The sequence below is a fragment of the Mauremys mutica genome, chromosome 8, assembly GCF_020497125.1.
Source record: "Mauremys mutica isolate MM-2020 ecotype Southern chromosome 8, ASM2049712v1, whole genome shotgun sequence".
Lineage (NCBI taxonomy): Eukaryota > Metazoa > Chordata > Testudines > Geoemydidae > Mauremys > Mauremys mutica.
In genome coordinates this window covers 54,602,629-54,627,526 of record NC_059079.1, presented here as the reverse complement: position 1 = coordinate 54,627,526, position 24,898 = coordinate 54,602,629, and the positions used below count along the sequence as shown (strand labels likewise).

Sequence of the window (24,898 nt, the reverse complement as noted above, 5' to 3'; positions counted from 1 at the left end):
GAGAGGAGGGTAGAAGGCACCTGCTCACATCTGGCACTCTCCACATGGGCTAGGGAAGCACACTGGTACTCCCTGTGCTCCAGGGGCCTTCTATGCATGCACTAGGGGACAGGGAAGATTGGAGTCATAATACAGCCTTCTCCACACCAGTCTGTAGAGCTGACTAGGAAACCCTGGGGAACAAAGGCTTATCAGTACACTCCCCTGAGCCCCTCTGCCCCCATTCCACTACAAAGCTAGGGAAATGATTGTGCCCCTGGAGTTCAGCACCACCCCCAAAGTGGGCCAGATTGGAAGTGTGTTGTCTGGCCTTAAGTTTTAGTAGATTGTTTGTTTGATCATTGGTACCATACTAAAATTACTCCGGTATTCTGTAGTGCTGATGAATCAGAACACTAGCAACAATACTGAAAGCTGGGCTGTGTCAGACCATTGCTGTGCAATGCTGGCTTATTTACTTTGAGAATATAGGGCTACTGTTTGGTATTGTCTTTTGTTAGTTACTGACTTTTCAGCATGATTTCAACATGGTGTTTAAGGAGGGATGAGCCAAAACCATGACATTTCACCTGAATGCTTTGAATTTTGGGGCTGAAGGCTGAATTTGAATCTCCAGCTCCAAACTTGTCCCTACTGGTTTGGCTTCAGCACAAAACTACAAGGAGCAAATTCTGCTTATAACTGGATATGCGTGAAAAGACAGTTACCTTTCTGTAACTAGTGTTCTTCGAGATGTGTTGCTCATGTCCATTCCACAATAGGTGTGCGTGCTCACCATGTGCACCGGTGCTGGAAGTTTTTCCCTTAGCAGTACCCATAGGGGAGCGCCCCTAGCAACCCCTGGAGTGGCGAAGCTATGGTGCAATATAAGGGGTGCTGCGTGCTCCCCCCACCCTCAGTTCCTTCTTGCCAGACAACTCTGACGGAGGGGAAGGAGGGCGGGATGTGGAATGGACATGACCAACACATCTCGAAGAATACCAGTTACGGAAAGGAAACTCTTTTCTTCTTCGAGTGATTGCTCATGTGCATTCCATGATAGGTGATTCCAAGCTTTATCTGTTGGAGGTGAGTAGGAGTTCACAGACACTCAGAGCAGAGCACTGCCCTGCTAAACCCAGTGTCCTCCCTCGTTTGGGAGCTATTGCATAATGCGAGGTGAACATGTGAACCGATGACCATGTGGCAGCCCAACAAATGTCCTGAATAGGGACATGGGCCAGAAAGGCAGCTAACTAGGCCTACGTCCTATTCGAGTGCGCCCTCACAATCGGTGGCGGGGGAACTCTTGCCAGGTCATAACAAGTACGGATACACGAGGTGATCTAGTTGGAGAGCCGCTGACTAGAGATCGGCCGACCTTTCATGTATTCAGCCATGGCAATGAACAGTAGTTGCGAAGACTTCCTGAACGATTTTGTATGTTCCAGGTAAAAAGCCAAAGCCTGTCTTACATCCAGCATGTGGAGACAGTGCTCCTCACTGGATGCATGGGGTTTGGGACAGAGCACCAGCAGGAAAATGTCCTGGTCCATATGATAGGTGGAGACCACTTTAGGGAGGAACGAAGGGTGTGGGCGGAGCTGGACCTTATCCTTATGGAACACCATGTATCGTGGTTCGGAGGTCAGGGCCCGGAGCTCCGAGACCCGTCTAGTGGACGTGATCACCACCAGAAAGGCTACTTTCCACAAGAGATGTGACCAGGAGCACATAGAAAGCGGCTCAAATGGAGGTCCAGTTAACCTGGCCAGCACCAAGTTCAGGTCCCACTGGAGGACTGGGTGTCTAACATACTGAAAGAGGTGATCCAAGCCCTTAAGGAATCGACCTGTCGTGGCATGAGAGAATATCGTGTGGCCCTGCACTGGCGGGTGGAAGGCCGATGTGGCTGCCAGGTGCACCTTGACGGATGAGGGCGCTAGGCCCTGGACTCTAAGATGAAGGAGGTAGTCTAGTATAAGCTGGATCGGAGCAGCCATAGGGGAGATGCCCCGATCAGCGGCCCACCAGGAAAACTGAGACCACTTCGCCAGGTAGGCCTGACACGTGGAGGGCCTCCTGCTCTCCAGAAGGATATGCTGAACTCCTTCCGAGCAAGTCCTCTCTTCCCAGCCTAACCATTGAGCAGCCAAGCCGTGAGGTGGAGAGCTGCTAGGTTTGGGTGGAGGAGATGACCTTGGTCCTGGGAGAGCAGGTCTGGACGGGTTGGCAACAGCCACGGCAGGGTGACTGCCAAGCTCGTGACAGTCCCGTAGCAATGTTGTCTGGGCCATGCCGGGGCGATCAGGAGGACACGGGTCCTGTCCGTTTTTATCTTTTCCAAGACCTTGCCGATCAGTGGGATTGGAGGAAAGGCATAGAAAAGCTGACCCACCCGGGACAGGAGGAAGGCTTCAGAGATCGCGCACACACCCAACCCTCCCCTGGAGCAGAAGCAGGGACACCGGTGTTTCTGCCAGGTCATGAAAAGGTCCACACGGGGGAGTGCCCCACGTTTGGAAAATCCTGTGCACCACCTCTGGGTGCAGCGACCAGTCGTGCCGAGAGGAGAAATCCCGGCTCAGCCGGTCCTCCCCAGACTTCCAGACACCCGGTAAGTGGTTGGCTTTCAAGTAGATATCGTGGGCTATGCAAACGTCCCACAGCCTGAGGGCTTCCTGGCAAAGAGCTGAGGAGCGGACCCTGCCTTGCCTGTTGATGTAGAACATCGAGGCTGTGTTCTCTGTGAGGACCCTGCCCACTCTGCCCACTAGGCATGAGCGGAAGGCCATGAAGGCTAGACGGACTGCCCTGAGCTTCTTGACATTTATGTTTAGGGCAAGGTCCTACACGGACCACATACCTTGGGTCTGGAGGTTTCCCACGTGGGCTCCCCACCCCAAGTCCCACACATCGGACACCAACTCCACAGTCAGGGACCAGGCCCTGAACGGGACCCCTTGGAGCATGTTCCCCGGGGAGGACCACCAGTGTAGGGAGGCTATTACCGGTTCAGGCACAGTAAGGACCATGTCCATCCTATCTCTGGACTGGGAGAATACCGAGGCCAACCAGAGCTGAAGGGGCTGCATCCTGAGTCTGGGGTGATGAATCACGGAAGTGCACGCTGACATATGACCCAGGAGTTGGAGGCACGTTCTGGCCGACGTCACACTCAGAATCACCCCAATGAACTCTATCCGTTACACCGGTACCAATGTGGACTGGGTGTTGTTTACCAGCAGCCCCAGTGTGGTGCACATAGACAGGAGGAGTGTTATGTGATCCTGTATCTGTGACCTGGAGCTGCCTGTGCCCAATCAGTCGTTGAGGTAGGGAAAGATCTGGACCCCCCGATGCCTGAGGTAGGCTGCTACCACAGACATACACTTTGTGAAGACTCTGGGAGCTGTCGACAGGCCAGACAGGAGGACAGTGAACAGGTAGTGCTCCTGCCCTACCGTGAAGCGGAGAAAACGCCTGTGGCCCTCGCATATATGAATGTGGAAGTGTGTGTCCTGTAGATCAAGGGTGCCGTACCAATCTCCAGGATCCAGGGAAGGGATGATGGAGGCCAGAGACACCATGCAAAACTTGAGCTTTATCATGTCCTGGTTCAGGCCTTGCAGGTCCAGGATGGGCCTGAGCCCCCATTTGGTCTTCGGGATAAGGAAATAGCAGGAGTAGTACCTTCTGCGTCTGAACTCCGCTGGCACCACCTCCACCGCTCCTAAGCCAAGGAGATGCCCCACCTCCTGCTTGAGTAAGGTCTCGTGAGAAGGGTCCCTGAAGAGGGACGAGGGAGGGGGGTGAGTGGGGTAGAAAGAAACTGGAGGGTGTAGCCCCGGGAGATGGTGTTGAGGACCCATCGGTCTGAGGTCAGTTGTGACCACTCCGGGAGGAAAGTACATAACCGGTTGGAGAAGGGAAGGTCGGGTGGATCCCTGGTACGAACTGGTAAGACGCCCATGGGTGTCCTATCAAGTTTGGTGCTTACCTGCCTGCTTGCCCTTAGAGGGCCCAGCCTTTGAGGGCACTTTTTATAGTCCCTTGATTTTTTATAAGCGGGCTCATATCTGGAATGGGTGGCCTGACTGGGAGCCTGCTGCGGTTTGAACTTGGTCCTGGCTGAGGCCGGGACATGGAGGCTGAGGGTCTTTAATGTTGTATAAGAGTCCTTCAGACCATGTAACTTCACGTCTGTTTGTTCCACAAACAGGGCCTTGCCATCGTACGGAAGTGCTGTGCTGGACAATCCAGACAGCAGGAGCCACGATGCTCTCCTCATGGACACCATGGAGGCCATAGATCTTGCAGCCATATCCGCAGCGTCCAAGGCTGCCTGAAGGGCCACCCTGGCGACAGCCAAGCCTTCCTCAACCAGAGCCTTGAACTCGTTCTTATCCTGCTCCTGGAGAGAATCTGCAAATTTGGGCATTGAGCTCCACAAATTGAAATCATATCTACCCAGCAGGACTTGGTGGTTTGCCACCCTCATTTGGAAGCTTGAAGATGAATAAATCTTTCTACCAAAAAGATCTAGCCTCCTCGAGTCCCTATTTTTAGGAATAGGAGTGGGTTGACCTTGACACTCCCTATGGTTGACCGACTAGACCACTAGAGAGTTGGGGGCAGGATGGGTATACATGTACTCATGCCCCTTGGCAGGCACAAAATACTTCTGTTTTGCCCTCTTAGAGACGGTAGGCAAGGAAGCCGGGGTTTGCCACAGAGCATTCGAGATCTTTGCCACCTCTTCATGGAGTGGGAGAGCCATCCTGGCCAGTGGTGAGGCCGAGAGGACATTGAAGAGTGAGTCCGAGGGTTCCTCCACCTCTTCAGCTTGTAGGTTGAGGTTTAATGCCACCCTTTTCAACAGTTCCTGGTGGGCTTTTGTGTCCTCCTGCGGGATGGGTGGAGAAGGGGCTGTGATCACCTCATCAGGGGAGGATGAGGATGGGAGTGCAGTGATCTGCATCCCCACCGGTGCCACAGTTCCCACCACTTGGTCCCCTTCTGAGTGTGGGACTGGGGATGAGCACTCAGCTGACCCTTTTCTGGGAGGCTGGGCCACCAAGCAAGCCACCACTGGGGGCTGTCGGGGCCCCTGGGGCCCACTGGTACCATGGCACCAGCTGTGGCACCGTTGGAGCAGACTGCCCCGCCTGACTTGTCTGGCCTATCAACTATTGACTTCGAAGGGAGGCCGGGCTGGCATACAATCAGCCGCTATCCCGGGACAGGGACGAGTGATGGCATCGGGAGTGGTGCCGAACATGAGACCGTGATCTTGGAGTGGAGGAGTGGGAGTACTGTCTGTAGCGGCTGCTCCGCGAATGGCTCTGATGGGCAGATCCGCGATGGTACAAATCTTAGTTTGGATGCAGTTATATTGTTATAAATGTGCTCTATAACAGTATAGCTCATTCCCCTCCCTTACAGGAATAAACTACATTAGAATAAACACCTTTATTCTTATCATTCACATTAAGGATTGTAACGATATAGCAATATCTGTAAAAATCACCCCCCTAATTAAAATAGCTATATGGTACACAAACTGTGTTTAGGCCAGCCCTAACAATAACTCAAAGCAAGATTCCATGGTCTGTAAGATACCAAGTCAGGAAAGCACTTACGTTTAAGCATGTGCTAAGTTCCCTTGAAGTTTGTGCTGGCTTTGGGCCTAAATGAGCTGAACTTACACTGACTTCAATAGGAGTTTTGTCTGATGAGGGCCTCTTGGTCCTGTACCATTGAGAACAATGGCAGATTTCTTCCCATTCACCTCACAAGAGATAAGACATCACCCTTGCAGCGCTTAGAGCCCCTGCAGCTTTACATGGGAGAAATTAAGTCTGGCATTCAACCTAGTCTACTTCCTACAGTACAAGTCAATAGGAAATTGCTTCTCTGCAGTTCCTGGAGCAGCCATGCTATAGGTCTCTGTTTAATTATTCTGACTCAGGTCTATTAGCTAAGACTATAGCATGATCATGTGGCTTACCACTATAGGGGGACAGAGCATCACAGTGAGGGAGTGGGGGGTTACGTTAGTGTTAAATATGTACATAACACTATAACTTTGATCCACATTTTATCATTTTCCAATTTCCTCTAAAAGATGCATCAGATTCAGTGCCTCAGCTAAGAAGTGACTAAGAAAGACCACTAAAAATAGAGGATTTGTTCCTTTCTGCTTTTAGAAAAGACTGTGAAGCGGTTATTGTACTAGTCCACTCAACAAACATTAAAAAACAAGCATGTGTGGGTGAGAACATTGATTTACATGTAAATAATTTGCAGAAAGATTAGCTAGCTGCTCCAATAGCATCAGGATTAAAAAAAACCCAGAAGTTTGGTCTCAGAGACTAAACAAAATATGTTTAGTTTATGCTGCTCTTATATGGTCAGTAATATCTGAAACAATGCATAGCAAGGGTCGGCAACCTACAGCATGCACCCCAAAGGTGGCACGCAAGCCGATTTTTGATGGCACGCGGGGCGGGCTGAGCCACTCAGCCCACTGCCACTCTGGGGTTCCCGCTGCTGGCCCATGCCAGCTGGGGTCCCGCCGCCGGTCCCACTCAGCGCCTGCTGCTGGCCTGGGGGAAGGAACCCCAGGCTGGCAGAAGCCCGCGGCCGAAACCCCAGAATGGCAGCGGGCTGGAGGCAGAAGCTTGGTCCTGCCAGCAGCCAAGCTCCCACCTGCCCCGCTTCTTTCCCCAGCATGCTACTTTCCTGCCCCCCTCCTCTCCTTCCCTGTGCCGATCAGCTGATCACCCTTGCAAGGGGGAGGGGGAGGGGGAGAAGCAGAGCCACAGCATGTTTGCTGCTCCGGGGAGGAGGCAGAGAAGAGGTGGGATAGAGCCTTGGGGAAAGGGTGGGGATGGGGCATGTCCCCTCCAGCCCCCCGCCATGAGCCACTCACAGTAGGGGGCTGGGAGCACCCCCATGAGCCAAGCACCCCAGCCCTCTGCCCTGACCCCTGAATGCCCCCCACACACCCAGCCCTCTGTCCTGACCCCTGCACCCTCCCCACACACCCAGCCCTCTGCCCTGACCCCCCCCACACCCAGCCCTCTGCTGACCCCTGCACCCTCTCACACACCCAGTCCTCTACCCTGACCCCTGCACCCCCCACAACCCCAGCCCTGACTTCTGCACCCCCTCACGCACCTCCAGCCCCTGTTCTGACTCCTGCACCCCCCACACATACCCAGCTCCCCCATACCCCATGCCCTGACTCTTGCACCCCCCCACATTCCCACCTGTACCCCTCGCACCAAATGGGAGCTGTCCCAGGTAAGCGCTCCACAACCAAACCTCCTGCCCCAACCCTGAGCCCCCTCCCTCATTCTAGCTCCTGGCCAGACCCTGCACCCCAACCCCCAGCCTGCTCCTTCACCCCCAACCCTGTGCTCAGTGCACTCTCACCCTCAGCTCAGTGCAGAGAGAGAGGAAGAGAATGGGCTTGAACTAGGGAGAAGGTAGGTACCCACTCTATGTGAGCAGGGCTGGGACCCCACACCAGCAGCGGGCTGAGCGGGGCCAGCAACCGGAACTCCGGCTGGCAGGAGCCGGCAGACAGAACCCCAGACTGGCAGCAGGCTGAGCCGCTCAGCCCACTGGTGGTCTGGGGTCCCGGCTGCCAGCCCCACTCAGCCCGCTGCCAGTCTGGGGTCCCAGCTGCCGGCCTCTTGCCAGCCAGGGTCCCGCAGACCCTGCTCAGCCTGCTGATGAACTAGGTGAATGGAACCCCAGGCCAGCAGCAGGGGTTTTAATTTAATTTTAAATGAAGCTTCTTAAACATTTTGAAAACCTTGTTTACTTTACAAACAATAATAGTTTAGTTACATAAAATAGACTTATAGAGCGAGACCTTCTAAAAAACGTTAAAATGTATTACCAGTACACGAAACCTTAAGTTAAAGTGAATAAGTGAAGATTTGGCACACCACTTCTGAAAGGTTGCCGACCCCTGATGTATAGCTATGTAGCAATCATATCTTATCCACCCTGCAAGTGCAAAATACCATTTGAAAAGGGTTAGTAATATGCACTAGACAGTGTAATCATCACTTTTTTTGTAAAATGGAACCTCCCTGGCAGAGCAGAGAACGTTTGTACTCTTGGAGTAGCTTCCCTGTTTTTACGTCAGTTCTTCTGAAACAAAGGACTTGTCTACACTTAAAATTCTCTGGTCAACCTAGTGCAATCTACATTGGGGGGGGGAGGGGGGTTAGGTCAGTTTAACTGTGCCATTCAGGGGTGTGAATTTTTTACACCCCAGAGCGACAGTTATAGTGACCTACATAGTGGAATGCTCTTTCGGCGAGTGCACTCTGATTTAACCATTTCCACAGTCCAATGCCAAACCCATCTTTTTTTATTTGCAAAAGCCAGCCAGCAATAAGAGGGGTGATGGAAATTCAGTAAAAAAACTCCCACATGAAACATAGAGCAAAATCCAAATGATGAATCTCCAGAAATGGGAAATCAGAGTTCTTATCAACTCTTATTTGACTATGTTCAGTGTTTATATACTACAGTGATTGGTTCTCTATAAACAGCTCAGATGGGAAAATGGCACTATTATGTTTCAGAGTCAAGGTTCTATTGAGATGAAGAGAGCAATTAATGACTCTCAGATTTAAACATTAGAATTTTTATAGACATACAGGCCTACCTACAATAGGTAAAAAGTAATTGCTATCAAATGTAGGGTGCAATACCTTCAAAATACTGCACAGAGCAGTAAATATGTTAGAACATTGATTAGTTGCATTACCACAGAGAAAATCATTAGCTCATACTCAGCTGCAACAGTGTATTGTTTTTTCCCTCCAGTGTGGACAGGAAGTCACAGGCACTGTAGTTGCACCTGTACAACCAGTCCTCCCAGGTTCCTTTCAGAGTGCTGCACTCCCTGGTAGAATAATGGTGTCTAGAGTGCACTGAGCATGGACATGCCAATATGGGTGTTCCAAAACCTGAGTTACTGCATATACAAGCAGCACAACCAGCAATTTAATGTAATTACTGTCCCTGCAGTGGTACACTTGCCTAATGTAAACAGGCCCAACAAGACTGAATGGCATTGATTCACGCTTGGAGGGTTTTCTTTATAGCAAGAAGGGCTACGGATATAGTGATTTTTAAATGACAACAAATTCTGCAGAAACTGCTGGGGGCCACCAGAGAAGCACTGGAACACCAAAGTGACCTGATCCTGCTCATTTCCATCCCTGGGTTAGAAGGGAAGAACAGCCAAGAACAGGCAGGGGATATCACTCTGCTCAGCCAGACACTCAGGATGGCATGGAAAGAGACTGACTGGTTTCTCAATCACTCACACACTAAAGGGGCTGGGGAGAGAAGGATACAGACCTTTCTCTGCTTAGTCACTGCTTGTGGTGGGAGAGACAAGACAGACTGAGTGACTGACTGGCACACACAGCCTGACCTGGATAACAGGCAGCAAAGGCACAGCTGTGCTGCTGGAGCTGCCTCTGGCTACTGCCCAGTTCAGGCATTACACACAAGCCTGTCTCCTCTCTATCAGCACTGTCTGCACAGTGAATGAATCATCCAGAAGTGAGAGAGCGAGATTGTCTCCTTCTGAGACAGGATTGGCAAGGGAGGCACAGGGCTGCCATTTGAGGAATAAATGCATCCCCACATTTATGCATAGTGAAGCTTGTGTTGTAAAGGAGGCATCTTGACAGGGACAGGCAGTGCTTTAGTTGTAAGAGGGGGAAGCCAAAAAAATCCTCCTCTAGGCTCCCACCCCTCTAAACTATCTATCCCATGGCTCTAGATGTTGGGTAACTTTCTAGCCTGCAAGGGGACTGTATTTCCTCCACTCCTTTCTGCATATATTATGTGGTTTGCATTACTGTTTGCTACATATATTATGACACATTATTTACCTCGGTCCACAGCTTTGAGACATTTCTATGCGGCTTCCTCCCTCTAGGAATTTCACAAATAAATCACTGGTGATAGGTAATAGTTAGATGGCATAATAATATATTTTTACTTACAAAATGCTCTAACCCAGAGGCATCTGAATACTGCAGACTGACTACACAACATATTCTGCTTATATGATGCTGAAATTTTGAAATAGTCACATCACAGGATGCTGAAAGAGATGATTTAATTAAGAGTGGATCCTTAATTAAAAATGAAAAGCCTCAATAACCACCCATTAAACAATAGTAAAGTTGTTTCTAAAAACACACCCTTCCTACTTTTTTGTTCCATGCAAAAGTAATTTAAAAGGATCTTGTAAAGTAATTGTGCAGTTTTTATAGCAGCTTCTGAAAATATGTTCCCACTAATTAATTTGTCCTTTTCTCTTGACTTTTTAAAATGAAATTGAAATTAACATTGGCACTTTGGTTTTTAACTACTTCATTCACACTATGTCTTACGGTGTGCCAAGGCAGCTAGGTTTGTGCATCAGAGATAAAAGCAGCTCAGCAATGGGATCACATCAGGCCAAAATGTCATTACTTGGTCTCTGATTTTGCATGCACCAGCATTTGTGTGTGCAGTTTGGTCACTTACAAGGGCAATTCTGTGCACAAAAGATAGAGGCCCAGGTTATCCCCCCAAGATCTGTGACTTCAGGGAACCCTTTCACATGCAGATTTCACCCCCCACCCCCCATGAAGAAAGGAAGCTCAGCCACTTCTACAGTGCCATCCCCAGAGTCCTGGCCCTGCAGAGGGTGTTCTCTGTATCCAGGGTCCACAGTGCGTGAATGGTGGGAGAACTGGATGTGCTGGAGTGATGGGTGGGCTGGCCTGGATAGACAGAGTGTCTGCTATTGGGGTGTCTGCTCCAGGCCCCGCGCTTTGGGGGGCCCCATGGGCCGGTGCGATTGGCCAGCCTGGTTGGTTCCGGAAGACATAGGTAAGGGAACTAGGGGTGTGAAGGGTGCTGCAGCACCCCTGGGCTCCCGGCTGACAGCCCCGTGCCTGGGGTCCCGGCTGCTGCCTCACACCCTGGATCTCTGCTGCTGTCCTGCGACCAGGATCCTGGCTGCTGCCCCACACAACTGGGGTTCTGCTGCCCACATTTCGGTGCAGCAAGGCCCCCGCCTTGGCTGGAGTTCTGAGCCACTGTGACCAACAATAGCCCCGCGATAGGCGCTGGCAACTGCCAGCAGCAGTAGGCAGCCCAGCACCAGGCCAGATCCGTCCCACCAGCCCAGCCGCCGATGCAGACCAGCACCCCCAAGCGGTCGGGATCTGATTTGTCCCGGGCCCCACACTCCCCTGGAGATGGCCCTGTGGATAGAGCCTATGGGGATGCACTTTCTTCCTTCTACAGACCCATGGAGTTTACTCAGAACAGATGACAAACATGGCTCAAGCTATATTATCTTTTCTCTAGAATCCCCCAGGGATAGCCAAAGCCAGTGGCACTGAACTGCCAAGGGCCAGAACCTGGACAGAGGCACAGAGATTCCATGTGGATGGCCTAGCATTCTGATCAAGAAGTTAGGGGGCAGGCCTCATGGACTTTTATACAGGAGGGTGGCAAACCCTACTCCCACCCAACAGGGCAATGTGAGGGGAAAGGGGATCTCTGTGAAGATGGTGAGTTCTTATGGAAAGTCTCATGGAGGGTTCTATTTGTGAGTTTTACTGCAGAAGGGCCCTGTCAGAGGCTATCTGGCCCTTTAATGAAAGTTGGGCTCAGAGTTGCTTGTGACATAGGAGATATTGCTCTCCTGCCTCCCCCACCCCTTGATCTGGTGATTTAATTGCAATAGGACCCCAGCTGTGAAAGATTCAGGGTGGATTACATAAAGAGAGACCTCCCACTATATATGCATTGCTTCCAGCTCCTGACAGTCTCACAGTGGGCAAATGGAATATCTCTGTCCCTGATGATCACAGTTGTCTCAGGGAGGAGAGCTTGCAAATGACAAGGCAGTCATTGAAGTAACCTGGTTCAGGCCCATAATAAGAGCTTTAAAGACTATGACATGGACTGTGAATTGGTCCTGGTATCTGATGGTGTAGAGGGCATAGCACACTCATGTATTCTTTAAAGTTTACCCCACTCAGGAAGAGGACAACTGCATGTAGAAATTTCATCACTTTCTGAGAGCTTTGAGATCTAACGATTAAAAGCACTGAGAATTATTAATAGTAATTCACTGCTGATCATTTTAGTAGCAACATCCAGCTGATGTTCTCCTTCCTCTAATTTTGGTATTATCCAGTTACAAAGGCTAAGAAGCATTATTTGTCCATTACTGCAATGTTTATATTTCATGATCACCTAGACACCTTCCAACAAAGATCAAGGCCTCAGTGTGCTAGGCTACTGGTTCTCAACCAGGGGGTATGCAGATGTCTTCCAAGGGGTACATCAACTCATCTAGATATTTGCCTAGTTTTACAACAGGCTACATAAAAAGCACTAGCCAACGCAGTACAATCTAAAATTTCATACAATGACTTGTTTATACTGCTCTATATACTATGTATGTAATATACATGTAAGTATGATATTGATATGCCAATCAATTTATTTTATAATTATATGGTAAAAATGAGAAAGTAAGCAATTTTTCAATAGTAGTCTGCTGTGACACTTTTGTCTTTTTATGTCTTATTTTGTAAGCAAGTCATTTTAAAGTGAGTTGACACTTCAGGTATGCAAGACAAAGCAGACTCCTGAAAGGGGTACAGCAGTCTGCACAGGTAGAAAGCCACTGTACATATATAAAATAAGAGGGGCCCTCCCTTGAAAAGTTTACAGTGGAAGGACACAAAACAGATAAAGGGTGGGAAGGAAACCCAAGGCACAGAGAGATGAAGTGACTTGCCCAAGGTCACCCAACGAAGCTGGGACTAAATCCCCAGTTTCAGCGGCATTGGAACAAGTTTATAATGGGGGTGCTGAAAGCCATTGAACAAAACTGTAAACCCAGTACATGATGGACACCACTTAAAGTCAGAGGGTGCTACTGCACTCCCAGCGCCCCTCGTTCCAGCACCCCATCTCCTGAGTCCTACTTCAGTGCCCTAGTCACTAGACCACACTGCCTTTCAGGTAGTTTCAGCTCTTTGCAGCCAGTGTAGACTGGCGCTTACCGTGGGCTTTCCAGAGTCCCTTCTACTTTTAAACACCCCAGACACTGGGGCCCCTTCCATTCCCCTCGGGAGATCATGCCACAGCCTCGTCCATCTGCCCCCGTCGGGGGGGAACGTTCTTCTGGAGCGTTCTCTGCCTTTGTTCCTCGTTCATCCCATTTCCCCTAGTGCTGCCCCAGGGCAGAGCCAGGGCCGGGGGCATGAGGAGCTATTGGGCGGGAAAGGAGGGAGCCAGGGAGGGGGAAGAGGGGCAGCAAGCAAGAGAAGAAGGGCGGGGACAGCACATTTCCCCCCGTTTCGCTCCCCCGCTTCAGCCAGGCCTCTTCCTGCCCCTTCCCTCTCCCTCCATCCCTGTCTCTTAATTTCCTCCCTCCCTCCCTCTCCCCGCCCTGCCTGACCGGGCGGAGCGCGCCCTCGCTGCCCCTCCCCTTCCCCGGTCGGTCCCGCCCCCTGCTGCCCGGAGAGGCCGCTCCGCTGCCGCCGCCGGGAGCGCCCCACGGAGCCGTCTCACGGAGTTGGAGCTGCTCGTCTCCCGGCCCGGCCCTCCCGCCGCCCCGGGACTGGGGGACCTGCCCCAGCCGACCCGGCAGGAGGCGGAGGGGCTCGGCGGCCCCTGAGGTGAGTGTTGCCCCGTCTCCCCGCTCCCCTGCGTCGGGAGCTAGTTGCGGCGAAGCCTCCCCCGGGGGCCTGGTGGGGAGGCCTGCACGGTGGGGAGCGGGGAGGCGCTGGAGCGGGTGCCGAGCTGCTGGGGAAGGGGGCAGAGATGCTGCCTCCGCCGCCTCCTGCAGCCCCTCGGAGGCCTGGCCATCGCATTTGCCGCTGCCCTTTGCGAGCTGAAGCGGTGGAACCCGCCCACCTCCCCAAGCCGAGTTTCCAGGGCGATTCCGCTCCCTGCAGCCGCCTGTGGGTGCAGGAGCTGGGGGATCCCCCTTTGCCTTATCCGCCCCCCAAAGGCTGACCTATTATGTGCTCATTTCTGTGCCTCTGAGATTCCTCTTCCCCCCATGTATTATTCATATCCGTGATAGGTAGGCTGGCTGGAACAGATTTCATTCCTCCTCTGCAGTTTGCAAAGTGCCCCTGGACCAGAGAGAGGATTCGGGGGTTTGTGTGTTCCTCTCCTCTGCATGTTGCTGGTTTTGTGTCCGTTTTTAATCTAGATTGCTTTACAACCCATTCTTAAAGGATCTGGCCATAGCATGTGTAGCTGAAGTGTACATTAATATCTTAAGTAAGACACTAATGTTCTGTGGATTGTTCTCAGATCACAGGAGTTAGACAATATAAATAATTGGCTGGAGATTTCTTATCCTCATAAGGAATGGATGTCCAGGGAGAGGACCTCCATAATGATTTTTTTTAAAATATCATTTTTAATGTTTAACAGAAAATGCATTGCAACATCCAACGGCTGTAACGCAGCCAGCACTTACACCATCACTGACTTAACTGTAGATGTCAGACTGTGCTTACCCTCATGTGATGTCAGACTCCTAATATACATTGCAATGGTCACTTTAGCGCTGGCTAACGATTCTGGAGACAGTTTTCAGTTGATTTGCAGAGTGGGATCAACATGGACAGAAGTAATGCAGCCTCCCCCTTATTCCCCCCCCATAGAGTTGGTTCTGCTAGAGAGGCAGAGAAGGCAGTTGCCTTGGGGGCAGCAGAATAATCAGTAACTATCTGCAAGGGTGACTGCAGGCTGGTAGGAGTGGATATTTGCCAGTTTGCCTGGGGCAGAGCTAGAGTTGGCCACCTTTCCTTTGGAGCCCCAACAATACTTAAACGGATCACCTATACAGGTTAGAGCAGTAGTTCTCAACCCGTGGGCTGCTTGTGTCCCAATCAGCATACAGCTGCGGCCTGTGTGACATCCTCAGGGCCATACAGGTAGTAAATATATTTATGTGGATGTAGCCCACATAACACATAGAGCGCTGCATTTGTGGCTTACAATGGTAAATAGGTTGTAAACCACTGGGTTAGAGGGTAGTTTGCTTATGTGTGTCCAGTCCTTTGCTTCTCTGCTGAGGCTGCCAGTAAGGGTGTCAGTCGTGATGATGACTTTTGTTATGTGAATGTCTGTGCATTAGAAACTAGACTGAGGCAAACAGCTGGTTTTGTATAGACCCCTAGTAATGACTCTTGGCTTCTGCTGACCTGGATGTGGACTAGTGAACTAGGGGTAACTAGAAGCTCAGAGCACTGTAGCCTTGCTATTGCCCTTCCTTATGTTACGGGATGCCAAATTATGTTTGGCTTTGGTGTTTATTTTAATTAATACTTCATTATGATATTAAAAAAACCTTTTCAGTGCTCTGCCATTGATTGAACAGCATTTAAACATAGAGTATATCTTGGGAGGTATTTACTGTGTCTGTTTATTTACAAAATGCACAGACATGGATGAAAAGTGTCAGAAATGGCAGTCATGCTCATTCTAGGGTGGGAAAGCCAAAGGAATTTTGCATGGGTATGGTTAAAGCTGTAATTTACACCTGTGATGTCAAACACTTGAATGATACCTTTTTAGCTTACATGATGTGTAAATTATGGATTTTATTTTTATATGTGCAATCATTTATTTTGAAAATCCTTGTTGTATAGTTGACTTTAATATTATAGTTGGAACAAGATACAACAGGATGTGCTTTTATTATGCAATAACGTTCAGTGGTTGAAAACATTCTGCTTTATCTTGTGCCTTACAGCGTACACTGGGTGTGAGAATATTACACAGCATCTGCACACTGTCATGTTTTGTACAGTACATAGTTAAGAAAGCATTTACCTGGTACTAAAATTTTGCTTTTGTTCTGCATAATATCATTGTGTGTTGCATACTGAATTTAAAAGAATGGTGTTACTAAAAGTGAGCAACTTCTATATATCTTTCCTGGAGAGAGAGCAGCTTAGTTGTTCAAGTCTAATGTAGTTTGTTGTGCAATCACACTAACAAAGGTTGACATGATTGTTCAACTTTAGGTAAACAAATTCAGCATAACACAATAGATTAGAATTAATATTAATACAGTTGAGGTGTGTGCTGTACTTTATTGTTGAAAATACTTTACAAAAACATGTTTAAAAGGACATTGTTGCATATTCAAAATCACATTTAGAACAAACTTCTATGTCTTTATCATTCTGTAGTGTTACTGATTATATGTATTCCAGTAGCACCAATCATGTGTTGGCACCGTCCACGCTCACAGGTAGAGTTAGTGCCTGCTCCAAAAGCCCCAACCATGTAAGCTATTGCATGTGAGCAGATCCCTGAAATTGTGTGGAGTCTGATTGCCTTGAGTGGGGCTCCATGTGGGCACATACTGATCACAGTGAAGGATCGGGGCCTAAGATGACAAGCAGCATACCATCAAAGGTGTGGTTTTGTTTAAAATTAATATACATCAGCCGTACTTGGCAACCCCGCAACATTATGAATTAGCCAGTTTCTTGTAGTTGTCACGGAAGAAGTGTGGTTGGAGGAGCTATTTGAAGGAGTGGTCTTATGGATCAGTTCAGGGAGGAAGGTCCATGCCTGGGAGCAGGGTGAAAGATGTGAAGATGGCTGTGGGAGAAGTAGACATTCAAACCTGGCATCATTGGTGGAGCTGAGTTTGGGAATTGATAAGAGACATGAACAGATAAGAAGGGAAGAACAGAATTGTGAAAGGCCTGGAAGGTGGGGCCAAGAAGCTTGAACTTAATGTAATGGAAAAGAGGGGAGCTATAATTATTTAATATGAATTATCTTATGGGCAGTACAGTAGTTCGGAGGAATGAATTCCCCCCCCCCCCGTGTTTGTACAGTGTCTAGCACAGTGGAGTCATGATCCATGATTGTGGCTTCTAGATGCTAAGTAACATCCAGTTGGGTTTGGGGGCCCTGTTGCGTTAGGTGCTGTACAAATTTAAAGGTAAACATAGGCCTTGTTCCAAAGATCTTATTATCCTATGTGATAGTGTCATTTCTTTTTGAGGGAGAATGGGATGATTTTATTGTTGCCAATGCAAGTTATAGTTTCATTTTGATTTTCATCTTGACATGGGGCTCAGTCTGCTCCCATAGAAGTTAATGGGAGTTTGGCCATTGGCTTCGGTGGAGGTAGGATAGAGCCCATGTAGTCACTGTCTCCATGCCCCTGAACATCCTTTATCAGAAATTAATGGAACAGCATTAAGTTTTGGACATAAACCCACCAAAGCAACTATGCATTCAAACTAGGCTGACCCTTCATTCTTCTCTGGTTGCGTCTCATCTATGCAGCATGCGTGGTCCTACATAAATGGGTGCCACAATATTCATGCAAATATATTAGAGCATTATTGGGTTGTCATGTGTGCAGTTAAGATTATGTGGTGTACCAGGTGCCCTTTATAAATAGATTGCAATATAGATGAGGACTGTCTGGGTTAGAGGATATTGTCCCGTGATGTAGGACCCTCTGAGCGGGGACAATGTGTAGTGCAATACCAAAGCCCTGTAATACAGTTGTAATTTTAAAAGCAAATAATTTTAAAAGCAAATTTTCTTGCAGGTGTGGATCTGTGTCAACTGTATTATACTAACATAGTATTTTTCTTGTTTTGCTGTCTTAAAAATGTGTTACAATCTCATTTGCTGTACAAAACTCTGTCTTTCTAGTTTAAGTGCCTGTCACTGTGGTATCGGAGGGCTGGGAGAATACTTTCCCTCTTATCTCTATACAGAGCAGTAATATGATCAGTAGTACAATACTTAGTGATATATCTTGGACAGAAAATTACAAGCCTTAGCGTTTATGTAAAAAAGCTAACTTAGTCACTTTGATATACAGTACTTGTACTACAGTATTTTCTTCACTACACTTACAATCAAATACCAAAGATACACTCAATTACAGGCATTGTACGTGGCTTATTTTATTCAGTGAAAAGGTACAAACGCTAAAAATAAAGGAATGAGTTTTCTATAGCAACATGTTTCTCCTGTACATAGATTTCAGTGGGTTTTTACCGAAAACCAGCGTACACAAGAACTGCTGTATGCCAAAGAGGGACTTGACCAGTTTTTGTTTGAAGTTTCTGCCAAGGTATGTTTTAGTAAGGTATCTGGTGTAACATCTTGAGCGATGTATGTCTGAGGAGGGTGGGGAATGGAATTGAAAAGTTGCATTAAGGAGCTTTGTGTTAAGAACCATAGAATCAAATAAGGAGAGCATCCTTCAAATAAAACCAACAGCATGGTGCCTGAAATTATTCTTTGGCTTAGGTTTCAACTTAATGTTCAAATCATACTGAGAAGATGTGTAGCTTACTAAATTTCATTTTACATTCCACATTCCTCTGAAAACAATTCCTTGGAATTGTGGTTTGAAGAATTTCCACTGAAGAGGTTTCCCTATTGATGATTGAAGAGTACTGTGCGAGTCTTAGTGGTCACTTGGGTGACAGAGAATGTTTAAATTAGACTTTGGAATTGGTGCCAACTGCAGTAGTTGTATAGGATGACTTAACACCCCTTCTCCCGAAACTTCTTAATGACTGTGCTTTAAAGTATTGCTGCTTCCCAAATGTGTGTGGCAATTCCTTAAAATTACATTTAAAGTGAGAGGCATTTTCCAGGCTTGGGCAAGCATATTCTACTTTGTTATTAAAGTAGGGAAGCTTAATTAATGATGCCAGATGAAATGATACATAAACATGGTTAAAATCTAATGGATTCCAGTAAAACAGAATAATAATCCAACAGCATCTGTTATCTCATGTGTGCCTAGTGTAGTTCTCCTTAAGGAAAAGTAATTCCGGAATAAAGATAAGATGCTACAAAATAGTTTCACCTGAATATTGATGGCCTGATGAGGAGGCAGCATGGTCCAGTGGATGGGGCAGTGGAGTAGAAGTAAGGAGATGTGGGTTCTAATCCCATTTTGGCTACTGATCTGCTATGTGACCTTGGAAAAGTCACTGCACCTCTCTGTGCCTCTGTTTCCCCTCCCACCTTTGTCTCCCTTATTTGTTTCAATTGTAAGCTCTTTGTGGCAGGGATTATCTCCTACTATGTGTTCTGTACAGTACCTAGCAGAATGGGGCCCTGTTCTTGGTGGGTGACTCCAGATTCTCCTGTAAAACAAATAATATATTGGAAAAAGTCCTCAGAGAGCATAGAAGACATCAGGACCTCTGATGTCTTACTGTGAGCAGTCTTAGGTTTGGCTGCCGCCTATCATTTATTCCATCAATTACAAGAAGTAATAAAAAATTCCAGGATTGAGGTGTAGAGCGCTGAGGTTTATGAAGTATATATTTAATGGGCAAAATGCTGCAGGATCTGTACATATGAGTGGGCACTTTTCCAAAATAGTGTTAGGAGCCAGAACCACTTTGCTACTAACCAGCATTTTAGCCCTTTAACATATCTGTAAACATGACATAAATACCATAGCCTCATTCACTCGATTCCAGTAAATGAGGTATAACTATATTCCAACTATGCATCAGAATATAAAAAGATTCTGGACAACTTATGCTGTATAAATAAATGGGAAAATTTACCCAAATTTTCCAGATCTGTGCACTGAAAATCAGTGGGGAGGGCCTTAACTCATGGACTTTCATTCTTGGGTTTCTACCCCGGCCTCCGTCCAAGTCCCTTATAATAAAATGAAAACAATTTTTGAATTCTTAGTAGTGATGCATGTTTGGCAAACAGGCATCTGAATTTTAGACTTGCTCACTAATCAGGATTTGGGGGGTGTGCACATGTAAGGACACTGAGTAGTGAGATAGAGGAAAGAAGCAGAGCATCCTTCCTGCCTTTCTCATGGGAGCATCAGCCTTTGCAGTGATTCCAGTGCTTCTAGATGGTATGTGAAAGTTGATGTGTAGCCGGTGGGGATTTGTGCCTGTCATAGTTCACTCTTCTATAATAAGAATTTCTTTTAACTGCTATGAACAGCTAGAAAAAGTTCTAAATATCAGATAGTGACTTTTTGGATACCTCTACCTATAAAAGTAATGGAGAAAATGCAGATGGGTGAAATTTGGGTAAAATAAGACGAATGTAAATGTCCTGAAGGTTTGCTGAACAGCCACTCCATCCTTGATATCCATTAGGGGAACAAGCTAGGCTTCTTCTCCCTTCTGATGATACCCCAGTAGGATCTGGTGTTTACCTGCCTGTTAGCGTAAGTACAGGTGCTGTACAGCATTGATGTGCCAGCAAAGTTTGCCATGGCTCAGTCTTATGTTGGAAGTAGATTTGGGTGTGTGGACATCTTCAGTTCCATGTAGTCCTGTGAAGTAGGAATGGACAGCGACCCTTAGTTTGTGTTGTGGTTTTGAGTGGAATCAAATGACTCAGGAGAGCTCTCGGTGCTATTCTTGAGGGCGGTGTTCTTTCTCCTCCATTGACACTGCTCTTGGTAGATAGGCACAGCTCAGTAGCTGAGGTCTGGTGGATATTGGAGATTCGTCAGACTCTGGCATCCATAATAGCAGCTGGGACCAGCTTTCTCTTATGTGATTCTTTATTTCTGTGGCAGTCTCAAATGGCAAATTGGAGCTATGAGTCTTCCAAAAGAGATCATGTTGAGTAGATGAAGTATAGGGCCTTCCTTGTTCAGGCATGAAGCTATGGCAATCTCACCCCCTCAATTATCATGAAAGTACATTAAGGTGTATTCTTTAGTGGTAGGCTCAGGACTTGTCATAGTTTTAGGGGAATTTTTTTGTATTATCGGCATTATTTTTTTCCCTTCAGGCTTTGTTTCCACTCTGGGATCGAATTGTGCATGTTGCCTGTTTCTTACAACATGTATTTTTAGTTTATTGCATAGCCTCTGGGTGTGGGTACCTATAAATCAAAGTTGACTCTAGTGCTACTGAAACCAACCTGAAAATCTCCCAATGAACAAGTAGTTCAAAAGCATTGTTTTTCCAGTATTCAAAAAACCTAATAGCTCAAACTGCATCCCCTCTGTCTCAGTTGTGTCGAAAGAGTGAGATCTTCAAGATAAAAAGCTCTTCCTGATTTTTGGGTGCATCCCATCTTTCTCTTTGTGTTTCAAATTCTTTAGGGGATAAACTAAGTAACCCTCAAATTGATGTTTGGGGAGTTTTCCTTTCTCACTCTAAGTAAAGTGGTTTACTTGGAATGATGTTCGTGTCGTGATAGTCCTTCCCTATTCCCCCATCCCATCCTGGAAGCTTCAGATTCCTGCCTCAAATCATCATGTTTGAGTCTGGAGAAATATCCTCAGAAAGCTTTTAAAAGCGAAACAGTCAGTCTGAGTGTTCTGGAATAGCTTGCTCTAGCAGACGACCATGGTACAGCACTGGGTGAAGACATCAGCAACAGGGAGTGAATCTGTTGCAACTAATGTGAACGGTCATACTCTGTCAGTGTCACAGAGCAGTGAAGACTGACACATGACTAATGGGTAGATTATGATTTTTTCTCTCGATGACAGATGACGAATTTGGTGTATACTTCCTGTAACTGTAACATTTGACAGACTCAAAACACTGTCACAAGGATGTATCCTGCCCATAGAGGGTAATATTCCTCAAGTTTAAAAACAGCAAGAACTTTAATGCACAATTAAAGTTGAGAATGTATTCCTCTCCTGTGAAGTTAAATTCACTTGCATGCACATCTGTGAATTTAGGCTGGGGTTTTAAAAATTGCATCAGGGAATTAAGCACCCAATCTCAATTGACTTGCAATGGAATTTGGTCACCTAGCTTTCCTAAATCCCTTTGGAAATCCCAGCCTTCATCACGTAAATGTAAGGAAATTCTCAATTATGGTTCCAAAACCAGTCTTGATATAGTGTCAAGTATCAGGGGGTAGCTGTGTTAGTCTGTATCCACAAAAACAACAAGGAGTCCGGTGGCAATCTGTTAGTCTTTAACGTGCCACTGGAGTCCTTGTTAGTCTTGATATAGGCTCTGTGCCCCTGCTGATCCTCAACAGGTGCTCAGATACCCCAGGTTAATTTAAATACCTAGATAGAACATATAGGCAATGGACTTGTGTGTGTATGTGGCTAGTGGGAAGAAAGGAAGTTGTAATTATAAAGGGGGTTGGGAGGCTAGGAGCTTGTCACTAGGTACAGGGAGTGGATGAATCAAGACAGTTTGGCACCAGGGCAGACAGGCGTAGATATTTGTTGCTGGTGTGATTAAAAAGTTGAAGGGCAGATGACTGGGGAAGTGGGCTGCACATCTTATTCTGTGGATGATTTCACAAAGCAGGAAACTGCCTATTCAGCAGTGGTCCAGGGTGAGGTTGACTTTCCAAGGTTTACATCTTGCCAAGCCTTATTCCGTAGAGTGTGGCTAGTTATCAATATTATTTCAATTTGCTTATGGGTAACTGTTGGGAGTATTGTGGACTCACTCCTTACAACAATTGATGAGGTTCACAGTTTTTCAGGAGGTGGCTTGTGATGTTAAATTTCTACTATTTGTAAAGGATCTTGAGTTTAAGGTAACACAGATAACAATGCTTTCCAATTATTAATTGACATAATGTGTGTTGTTGTCCATTAAGAGTGGGTGTCCGTGCACAGTGATTCTACCAGCTGCAAATTACTAGCTTCTGTAGAAGTCAGAAAACATTGCATAGGCTATGTAACTCTTGTCGTTAAATAGACTCATCAGTTAATCAAATAATTCAAAGGACAGTTACACTTAGCATAGTTCAGGAACATACACAAGCTCTTGTTCAGAGTAAATAAAATATTTCAGCCGTGAATACAACTGTAGGATTTGGCTCAGACCTTATTGTGGATCTTAGGCACAACTCTGGGCAAGAAATAGAACGTGCACTGTACCACCCAGGAATAACGTCAGGAGGCATGATGATTCAGAGACACTCCTCCAATTTCCTCTTTGCTTCTGGGAGCTAGTAATTTATTCCTGGTCTGTAGTAGCAGTAAATTATTACCTATGCCATGCTGGCTCATCTGCTCTGACCAGAGTAGTTAAAGGAGTGGAACTAAGGCTTTGCCCATTCTCTGCCCCTCCTGGATGACTCCTCACCCACCTGCTGTATGAAGGGAGTAAACAGATGAATAGCCCGGCTCACTCCTGTGTGACTTGACCTAAAACCAGGTGGTCCATGAAAGGCTACACGAGAGGATCCTCAGTCCTTTGTCCAGGCCAAGGCACAATATAGTCCTCAGGCAAAGCTCTTGTTGAGTCAGTGGACATTTTGCCTTAGCAAGGTTTGCAGGATTTGGCCCTTAGTGTCTAACGTAGCCTTGGATCATTTTGGGAGACAATAAATTCATAGGTTGATAATCTAGAGAAAAGATTGATTACAGTCTATTTGTTCAGCTTGGAGGCTAGGGAGAAGGAACTCTGGGCTCCCCATGACTATTGAAGGTTAATTGGAGAATGGCAGATATTTGTTGAACAAATGTATTATCTCCTCTCCCTCTCTTCCCCTCTCTGTAAAAAGGTTTAGGGTATATGATAGGGCACAAATGGGAATTAGCAGTCTGTCTTGACTCTGCAAACACATGTGCTGCTCCTGAGGGTATTCTGTGCCAAAAAATTAAAAATTCTGCAAATTTTATTTGTCAAATAAATGTGGAGACTCTAGCATGGCATTGGGGAGCACAGGCCACTGGCTGCACAGAGGTAGGAGATCACTCTGCAGCTCCCCTCGGACACAGACTCAGTGGTGAGGCTGCACCCAACCATGAGATAGTGCAAGGACTGGGTTTGCCCCAGAAACATTCCAGGGTCCTGCCCCTCTGTGTCGGATGCACCAGGTGTGGGCACGCAGGCTCAGCCCAGCAGGATCCAAGTATGGAGGGGCTTAGTGTGGGGGGATCCAAGTGTGGGTTGAGAGGGTTCTGTGTGGGGCAATCTGGGTGTGGGCAGCTTAGTGGCAAATCCAGGTGCGAGGGAATCTGGATGCCCAAGGGTTTGTTGGGGGCAGGGGGTCTGGGTGCAACAGTAATGGGACTCTGCAGGGGGGTCCAGGTGAAGGTGGTTGGAGCTCAGCAACAGGGCGGGGTGTCTGGGGGTGTGTGTGGGAGTAGAGTTTGGCAGGCGGGTCTGGGTATGGAGGGTTCAGTGGGAGGGGTCCTGATGCTGGTGGAGTGGGGCGCAGTGGGGTGGGGATCCAGGTGCAGTTGGTTGGAGCTCGGTGGGGTGGAGAGCTGGCTGTGGGTGACTCGTCAGGGTGGTCCAGGTGCAGGGGAGTGGGGCTTGGAAGGGGGCGGTTCTGGATGCTGGCGGGAAGGGGTGAGGCTCGGTGGGAAGGTCTGGGTATGAGGGGGTCTGGATGCACGGGGGTTGGGCGGATGGGGGAGCATCTCCCTGTACAGTGATCCCTCACCCTGCAGCTGAGGAGCAATGGGTGCAGGAAGTGGGGGAGGAGTGGAATTTTCAGATCTTCCTGAAGCCTGGGGAGAAATCTGGGGGTGGGTCTGACCTGCCCTGGATGCTGTGCAGGGGAAGAGGAAGTCCCATCCTCCCAAACCCAGCTGGGACTAGCAGCTGAGGTGGTGCAGAGTAGGAGCCACCAGCTGGGTCTTCCCCAGTCCCAGCCCCAGCCCCTGCCCCACAGTGATTTGCCTCTCTGCCGCCTGCCTTGGGCACCCAAAACATACTGCTGGTGGGGGGTCGCATGACCGCTCTTGTGGCTTCTCTTTGCTTCCCTGTCAGAAAATCATTTTTCTGTGGGGAAGCAAAGAAATCTATGGGGGAAATAAATTCTGCGCATGCGCAGTGGCGCAGAATTTCCTCTGGAGTAACAGTGTGCTTAAAATTAAGCATATGTATATTTACAA

General features: G+C 47.7%; 1 protein-coding gene and 1 long non-coding RNA gene across 3 annotated transcripts in view; one reads left to right on the top strand and one right to left on the bottom strand.

The window, feature by feature from the left end:
* Positions 1–13,525, bottom strand: part of LOC123375520 — a 35,765-nt gene extending 22,240 nt beyond the window's left edge. The window contains exon 1 of the long non-coding RNA XR_006581498.1: positions 13,104–13,525. This is a non-coding gene — a long non-coding RNA (uncharacterized LOC123375520). The remainder of the gene's footprint in view (positions 1–13,103) is intronic.
* Positions 13,298–24,898, top strand: part of C8H1orf21 (chromosome 8 C1orf21 homolog) — a 224,190-nt gene continuing 212,589 nt past the window's right edge. The window contains exons 1-2 of one of the 2 annotated variants that reach the window (XM_045026474.1): positions 13,298–13,721; positions 18,088–18,181. The gene's annotated coding sequence lies outside the window, so the exon portion shown is untranslated. The remainder of the gene's footprint in view (positions 13,722–18,087; positions 18,182–24,898) is intronic. The other variant, XM_045026473.1, reaches the window with a different exon arrangement.